Source organism: Callospermophilus lateralis, chromosome 8 (genome assembly GCF_048772815.1).
Source record: "Callospermophilus lateralis isolate mCalLat2 chromosome 8, mCalLat2.hap1, whole genome shotgun sequence".
Classification (NCBI taxonomy): Eukaryota; Metazoa; Chordata; class Mammalia; order Rodentia; family Sciuridae; genus Callospermophilus; species Callospermophilus lateralis.
The window spans coordinates 62,821,102-62,830,260 of NC_135312.1; the positions used below are offsets into that span (position 1 = coordinate 62,821,102).

Consider the following 9,159-nt stretch of genomic DNA (forward strand, 5'->3'; position numbering starts at 1 on the left):
TGGGCTATGCCTCCAATTTCTTGTGGCACAATACTGCAGGCTGACTCACACCAAGCTCAACTCCAGTTCAACCCCATTCTCCTTTGCCTGTCTCTACTGCAGAGATTGGAAAACAAAACAATCCCCCAGCATTGTTTTAATGAGAAACGCTGATAGGTTGTAGTTTTAGACAAAGAGATGTAAATGAGTCAGACACTGAGGTGCACACCTGTAATCCCAGCTACTCCAGAGGGAGGCTGGAGCAGGAAGATCACAAGTTCAAGGACAGCCTGGACAACTCAGCAAGACCATGTTTCAATATAAGAAATAAAAAGGGCTCAGGAGATGGCTCAGTGATAGAGTGCTTGCCTAGCATGCATGAGGCCCTGGGTTCAAGCCCCAGTATCACCAAAGGGAGAAAAAAAATCAGAAAATATGTAGGCAATTTCCAATTACTGTCTTGAATACAAACATGGTGACTGAGCTGCTACAACTACTGTGATTATGAGGGAACAGAGACATCAGAATCATCGTGAGACTTTAACCTAAACCTAAACCTAAACCTAAACCTAAATACACAGCAGTACCTGTGTATTTGGTGTAGGAAAAATAAACCACTCTATGTAACCCACTCTGGCTGTGTTTTCTGTTATTTCTAACAATTTTTTTTTTTTCTAAATGATGAGTTTCCCAAACTGAGGAACTAATGAAAGCAACATATTATAAGAGAAAGGTTATGTTACTAGAAGTTCGACCCATTTATCCACACTTATTAATGAGAGAACTTAGTGGCATTACCGTCATTTGCCTACTCTGTAATTCCAACTGTTCAGCTATTTCTGAGGGTTGTTTAAAGCTCGGGTCCAAAAATACATGTGAACATAGTTACAAATGAAGTCTGAAGCTCTGTGTCACTATGGTTGAAGAGTCTGCCACCAAGGGAGATGATTTCAAATTTGAATCACAAATAGTCCATGCTCCAATACGAAGGGAAGAGAGAGTAAAACATACCATACTAAATAAATTGCTTTGGCATATTTTGAATTGGTTATTCAGAGAAACGGCCAATCTCTGTGGACACAGGAATGACTCTGAGAGACTACACTTTTATAAAATAAATTTATACCTACACAAAGAAAATTCCATGAGTGAAGTAAACAACCAGGAGACGTAAACAGGCTTTGCTCTCTGATGTACCCCTTAGCATCTAGCCTCCTAGATTGTTCCACAGGAAGAAGAGCATGAGAGTCCTCTTGGCCTGGCAGAGGTGACCACAGGTGACTGCTACCTGGGAGACTTCATTTGCATGTGCAGGTCCTCCAGAACCCTCCACAGCCCAGGCCACCTCACTTCCTCCGTAAGCCCAGGCTCTATCCCTTCTTTTACTTGGTGAGGCTCAATTGTCTAGCCCTCCTCTTGAGTCTCATGCTGTGTGTTGGCTCCAGTGTTTCACTACATAATGAAATTTCTTATGTTTTTCCCCCATTAATCTATGAACTGATGTTCATTTTATAGACTCAAATTATCACAACTTCAGAGGGAAAAGAGTAAATTTAAAACTTCCCTACAGGAGGGTAGGAGTTTAATTTTCTTCATATTCTCTCTGAGCTTATTTGCTTCATCAACAGGAGTAATTAGTCAGAGACGTCAACTGCCCTGTTAGATGAAAGAAAAAAGTATTTAAATAAGGGTTAATCACACTTGCTTAGTGTTGGAAGTAAAGGTTTGTCTGTTTTGAATTAGTTTGGGGTCCTGATTCTGCTAGTGCTGAATCTGCTTCTCCAATTTTAGAGATAAAATGTTAGGGTTTTTTATGTGTGAAAGGAAAAAAAATGCATTAAAATATAGCAATAATCTTGCCACAATGGGATTATATAGCATTTCCCCCAACTCTCAAAGAAAATATCTGCTTAACTGGGCCAAGAAAGAAAAATATGCAAGACTCCAGGCTATATTAAAGAGAGCACCATTTTCTATGTGGGCATATATATTATTGATGACCAGATGTTCTTAAAAAAAATCTGTTCTTGACCCATTTAAATAACATAATCCACACTAATTTTAACAGACCAGATTTTTTTATACTGAATATCTAAATAGCCATGTAGTAACAAGCTAGCTTAAGAAATATAATAAAAACACCTTTAAGTTCTCCTGTGTACTCTTTCCTTATCCATCTCCTTCCCTTCCCACTAGAGTAAACTCCATCCTGGATTTCTATAAACCATCCCCTTCCTTCTTTGTGGTTCCACCATAAATGTGTGTGTGTGTGTGTGTGTGTGTGTGTGTGTGTGTGTGTTCCTAAAAGAAATTATTTTTGCTTGTTTGCTAACTTTACTTATGTAGAAGCATCCTGTAAATATGCTTAACATTGTTTTGATAACCATTCATGTTTATACATAGTTATATTTCATTCATTTCTACTGGCACATAGTACTTCATATGTCAATATGTCGAGTTTATTTGTTCTTTCTTCTGTTGATGAACATAAAGTTGTTTCCAATTTTTTTGCTGCTATGAATGTTGCCATAGTGCCATGAATATTCTTATTCTTCTCTCCTGATACTCAGGTACAAGTTTCTTTGAGAGTACACCTAGGAATGGATTTTTTTAAGACATTATTGTCATCTTACTTGAAACTACCTAAATATTTTCCAAAGTGTTTATAGCAATTTATATACCTCCTACAACAGTGTATGAGTTCCCATTTCTCCACGTCTGTGTTAGTCAACTTTCTACTACTATAATAAAATGCAAGAGACAATCAACTTAACAAAAGGAAAGGTTTATATTGGCTCACAGTTTTGGAGGTTTTAGTCTGTGGGCAGTTGGCCCCACTGTCTTTAGACCTGTGATGAGGTAGTACACCATGGTGGGAGCAGGTGGCAGAAGAGCAGTTTGTGGAACAAGCTACCAACCTCATGGAGGCCAAGAAGCAAAAAGAGGGGATCAAGGGCATTGCCCCAACTACCTAACTTCCTTCTACTAGGCCCTATATATCAAAAGTTCTGCTACCTGCCAATACTGCCACTGGTTAAAGACCACACCTCCAACGCATAGGCCTTTGTTGGGCATTCAAGATCCAAACTATATCATCAAATACTGGTATCATCAGACCTGTTAGTTATTGCTGATACTGTGGACGTGAAATGCCAACTTGATACTTTTTCTGGAATATACCAGAATCCCCTGACATCTGTGTAGTCAGCTTCTTCACCTGAGGTCTTCACCTGTATTACTTTCACAGAGAGACAGTAACAACAATTCAATTTCAAATTGTAGCCTCTGGCTATTTCCAATTTCTTCACCCTCCTCCCTTTATTTTTCCTTAAAGCACTTATCACCTATGGACAATGGTATAGGCTGAATTGCGTCCACTCAAAACTCATATGTTGAGTTCTTAACCCTCCATAACTCAGTATATGACTGTATCTGGAGATAGGGGTTTTGCAGAGGTAATTAAAATGAGATTATTAAGATGGGCCTTAATCCCATAAAAGAGGTGTCCTTAAAAGAAGAGGAAATTTGGACACAGATGTGCAGAGGAGAGATCAAGTGAAGACACAAGGAGAAGACTCCTGTCTTACATGAAGAGAGGTCTCAGAAGAAACCAACCTTGCCAATACCTTGATCACAGGCTTTTAGTACATAGAACTATGGAAAAATAGATTTCTGTTATTTAAGCAATCCATTCTCTGGTCCTTTGTTACAATAGTCTTAACAAAGAAATATAGGCATTTCTCAGTTTTAGGTATATTGCCTTTGGGAGGTTCTGGATTTACATGGAAATCCTGATCTGACCTCTCAACCTTCCTAGGCTCTGTTTTTGCCTTTGGTGCATACGCGACCTTCTAAAGTCTAAGCATTGGGCCACCTGGAATCAGTAGATACTCCAAATCAATGCCAGCTTTAGAACTTTGCTTAAGACTCTGGAGTCAAACTTCTTTGTACATCTTAACTATTCAATTCTTCTTCCTCAGCTACACATTACACTATGTGAATGTGCGTGCACACGTGCAGCTTGCTGGGTATTATCAGATGTATATCAGGAAAGATTTTTTTTTTTTTAGAGAGAGAGAGAGAGAGAGAGAAAGAGAGAATTTTATTATTTATTTTTTAGTTTTCGGCGGACACAACATCTTTGTATGTGGTGCTGAGGATCGAACTCCGGCCGCATGAATGCCAGGCGAGCGCGCTACCGTATGAGCCATATCCCCAGCCCCAAGAAAGAATTTTGATAATCTTATTGACCCTACCACCAGAAATTAAAAATTATTTAATGCATGCACATGAATAGCCTCACTAGGCTCTACTGAATCATAATAGCAAGCACCTAGCACAAAGTCAATATTTTGGCAAGGTCTCCAGCTCATTCTAATGTAGCTGGTATACCAATTGATTAGAATCACTGTCTGCGTTGGATGTCTTTTATTCATGGTGAAACTTCTGATGTAAGGAGAAAGTTCAGCCACACGTGTTTGATACAGAGATGATGAAATGCAATAGAGTTGAAACCTGCTTTGAAGGTATTAAATATCCATGTTATTTCTGGCTCAACATTATTAGTATTTTTATTCTAAACTTAATGAACTCATGATTAATTGGTATCTTGAGATATATCCTTCCTACCTTTTCATACATCATAAAAGTGATAAAATGAGCAATTTCTACAGGATGACTTAGAAGGGGGTGCTTAGGGCCCACTGAGATAGTGCAAATTTAAATGAATCCTGCACATACGGTTTACAGACTGCACAATGTAAGTTTCAGTTTTCTGCTTCCTGCTGACTAGTTTCAGCACATTGAAAGTTTACTAAAAATTTGAAAGAGCTAAATCGTTATTTCCTGAGCCGTGCTGTGACAGACCTGTGATGCCGAAGTTGACAATTGGTGAACAGCAAGGATGGGAAAGACGTGCGTTCTCAGAGTACCACTAATCAGAATTCTTTAAAAAAAGTTATTCCTTGGGATGTCATGCAGCCTTTCTCTAACTTAGCAATTATGAAATGTTATTAATATTATTCATACCTTCAAATAGATCTTATTTTCTTAAAAATCAGCTATCCATTTGTTTTTTCAAGAGACATTCATTGAGCATCTGCTATTTGCTAGGCTTTGTACAGGACAGTATCAGACATATGACTCTGGCCATAACTTTTTTATTATTTGTGGAATTTAATTATATATAATAATGGTTTTCATTGTGATAATACATATACATACAGTAATGTTCTTTGATCAGACCCATCTCCCATTCCTCTCTCTTAACCTCCCCTAGTTCCTCTCCCTGATGCCCTTCTTTTTCTCTAAGTCTCCCTACTATTTTCATCTCATTTTCCCCTAGGGGAAACAAGGAATATTTGTCCCCTGTGTCTGGCTTACTTTGTTTAACATTATGATCTCCAGCTCTATCTTCTTCTCTATCAATGACATGATTTTATTTTTCTTTATGGCTGAATAATAATTTTGTGCACATACAACACATTTTCTTTATCCATTCATCAGCTGATGGGCACCTAGGCTAATCCTGTAATTTCTGTAATAACCTTTCATGGCTATTTAATAGTGAGTTTTTTAAATGTTCTAGGTCACACTTTAACTGGATGAGAAACCAGTCCTCACACTCGGCGAACCATTTTTGCATAACATGCACTTGGGAGTTTTCTTGGGCCCTTGGACATTACAAGGAATCTTAACATGGGGGAAAGGTGATAATGTCTACTGGAGTGCTGGGGTGACAGAAAAATGAAAGCTTCAACTAAAGCCCAATGATGAGACTATTTTAGCTAAAAGAACCAAATGGAGCCCTTTTCGGATCCTAAGAAAACTATGTCTACACGCAGAGAAGAAAAGAAAAGGCTCAGAGACTGAAGCAGCTTGAGGCAGTTTTTGAAAAGAGACTTTAGTTCTTTTTCCATGGCTCATAAATAATTGGGAGATTATGTAATGGTTTGGATTTAAAACTTTACATAGAGTTTCTCCAATACTAGGAAGATCTATTTGAAGATCCATGGATATAGTCAAGTGGCAAACAGTTTAATTGGAAATGTTAAGTACTAGATAGACCTGTCTACTTACATCACCAACTGATCTAAAAATGCTGCTGAACTGAAATGGTTCTTGTTAGACTGTCCACAATTCTCTTTGTGGCTTTAAAAAAAAACGACTGCAGCCAATTCCCTTGCAAACATCTTGATATGGGCCAATATTGTTCTGTATCCCACTTTACTTTTTTAAAAATTTTTCAAATTTGAGAGGTATTCATCTTTAGCACACCCACTCCATTAGTTTACAAATATTCTTATTCTGAATACCTCCTTGGCCTGTGTCAAATCATCCAAAAGAAGTCACATGACCCCTTTTCTCCAGGATAAGTATCATCAGAACAGAATGCTTTCTAGGTGGCTTTTCTCCATCTAGAAAATCTGCTCAGACCTTTCATAACTTTTAATTCCCAGTTGACGTTGCCCATGTGACTGACACACAACATCACAATTAAGAATTTACACAGCCCCACAGGCCTCTGCCCATCTGGAAGCTCTGAGGTTTACACAGGCCTGACTGGTTTTCCAAGGAAAAGAGAATCTATTGCCTCTAGCCTAACCCCTTGACTTCCAACACCTTTAGCTATAGCAACCACAGCTCCTAAGGCAAATCCAAGGAAGCAGGTAGAGGGCACCTGTTAGTTCCTACCGGCCCTCCACCCACACCTGTAAGTCCTGATGCAGAACCCACATTGCCAGGCAAGACTTCTCTTCTTCATGAGTTCTCCTGGAAATGAGAAGGGAGCAGAGAACTTCTAATAACAGAGAGCCTCAGAAAGTACAGGACCACAACTCTCAAAGCCTCCTTGGCTTCTGTCAAGATCAGCGGCAGAGCACTTGCCTGGCATGCTTAAGTCCCTGGTGTCAATCCCCAGTACTACAAAACAAACAAAAAAGGTCATGTTAGTTCTTTCCTCCAGTATAAGTATCTTCAGAAAAAAGGTGTTTTTTAAAATTTATTTTTAATTTTTATTTGTTCTTTTAATTGTACATGACTGTAGAATCTATTTGATATATTTATATGAGCATGGAATATATCTTATTCTAATTAGGACTCCAGTCTTGTGTATATATATGATGGTGAGTAATATTTCATTAAATATATACACCAGAATTTCTTTATCCATTGATCTGTTGATGGGCATATAGGTTGGTTCTATAGCTTAGCTATTGTGAATTGAGCTGCTATGAACATTGATGTGGCTGCATCACTATAGTATGCTGATTTTAACTTCTTTGGATATATACTGCGGAGTGGGGTAACTGGGTCAAATAGTAAATGCATTCCTAGTTTTTTGAGGAATCTTCATACTGCTTTCCAAAATGGTTGCACTAATTTGTTGAAGTCCCACCAACAATCAGTGAGAGTACCCTTTTCCACACATCCTTGCCAGCATTTATTGTTACTTATATTCTTGAGAAGTGCCATTTGGGTTGGAGAGAGGTAAAATCTCAGTGCAGTTATGATTTGCATTTCTCTAATTGCTAAAGATGTTGAACATTTTTTTCACATATTTGTTAACCACTTGTATTTTTTTCTTTTGAGAACTGTCTATTTAGTTTCTTTGCCCATTTATTGATTGGGTTATTTGGGTTTTTTGGTGTTAAGCTTTCTGAGCTCTTTGTATATTCTGGAAATTAACACCTTATCTGAGGTGTGATGGTAAAGATTTTCTCCCATTCTATAGGCTCTCTTTTCAAGCTTGTGATTGTTCCCTTTGCTGTGAAGAGAACAAAGCTTTTTCTAGGAGGTTTTTCTCCATCTAGTCAAGAGAAGTGTCTTGCATAGTTAAGTGGCTTTCCTTCAAAAAAAGAAATCTCAAATCCTATCTAAGCAGGCATTGTGATACACATGCATTTCTGTGCTAACCACAAAAATCACCACATTTCTGTGAACAGCAGCACACTTCTTGTTTCTTCTAAGTGGCAAAACAAGGAAGGTTTGAGGCTAAGAAATTCCATTGACAAATTCCTTGTCATATTTTTTCAACTTATTTTGAGCAGGAAGCTACATAGTTTTTGTTTTTGTTTTAATAGGGGGCATTGTTCCATGGTGCAATGTGTACCAAAATAAAAAAAATAGGTTATTCCCATTTAGCCTAGAAGAAAATCTACATATTATCAGAAGTGTCTATTAGTTGAGGCTAAAGAAAAAAAAAATAGCAGATGTGAAAGCCATCAAATTGTGCAGGCTAATTATCCCCTACCTTTGAAGAAGTGCAAAGGTCAAAAGGCTAATATGTAGCTTAATCAGAAAATTATGTAAATTAGCCCAAATCAAACAAATCATATAATCCCCATAATCAGTAAAATATGTAGCTCACTAGCAAATCAAGTGAAATTTTCAGCGATTTGATCAGTAGAGAAAGAGGAAATAAAAATCTAAAATCCAGGTAAAAGTTATATTTTGGATGAAGCTGATTTCAACATGCCAGTGAGCAAACACACAGCATTGGAAACAGGATATATCTTTACAAGAATACATGGGAACGATTCAGGGGAAATCACTGAAGTATAAGTAATAGGAAGGCAGTGCTTTTAGTTTGTTGGTGTCTTCCCAACACGTAGAATAATGCCTTGTTCTTAGTTGGTCTTTAGTACATGTTTGTGAATGAATATTAAATGAATTGTTTGAATAAAATTGTCATGAGAAGAACACAACAATATAAGTGTCAAAGTAAGAAAAAATACAGCTATGTACCACAATCTCAATTGCTTCCCGAATTTATTGTATATACATGATGTTTGTAACCTTCACCCTACCAAATATAGATAAATTAACAAAAGATAGCACTGAAATTAGTTTATTAAAAATCAACAATAAAAAAAGTCCCTAAACTGAGGGCTGGGGATATAGCTCAGTTGGTAAAATGCTTGCCTGGTATGTACAAGGCCCTGGATTCAACCCCTAGCACCACCACCAAAAAAAAAAAAAAAAAAAAAATCCTATATTGAAAGCAACTTTTTCATCACACTAGTCATATTAAATACTTCTCCTAAGTACTGGAGACAAATTTTTAAAATAGGATTTTTTTTTGAGTCAACATGAGTAAAAATTCAAATATAATTGATTTGCAGAGTCAAAATTTATCCATTTCAAATCATATCTTATTCTTACCAAACACTGTTATTATCT

General features: G+C 37.3%; 1 non-coding gene across 1 annotated transcript; it reads left to right on the forward strand.

Annotated features, from left to right (window-relative positions):
• The first annotated feature begins 321 nt into the window (after positions 1-321).
• On the forward strand, positions 322-390 carry Trnaa-agc (transfer RNA alanine (anticodon AGC)). Its single transcript has one exon. It is a non-coding gene; the product is annotated as a tRNA-Ala (tRNA).
• Positions 391-9,159: the final 8,769 nt, after the last annotated feature.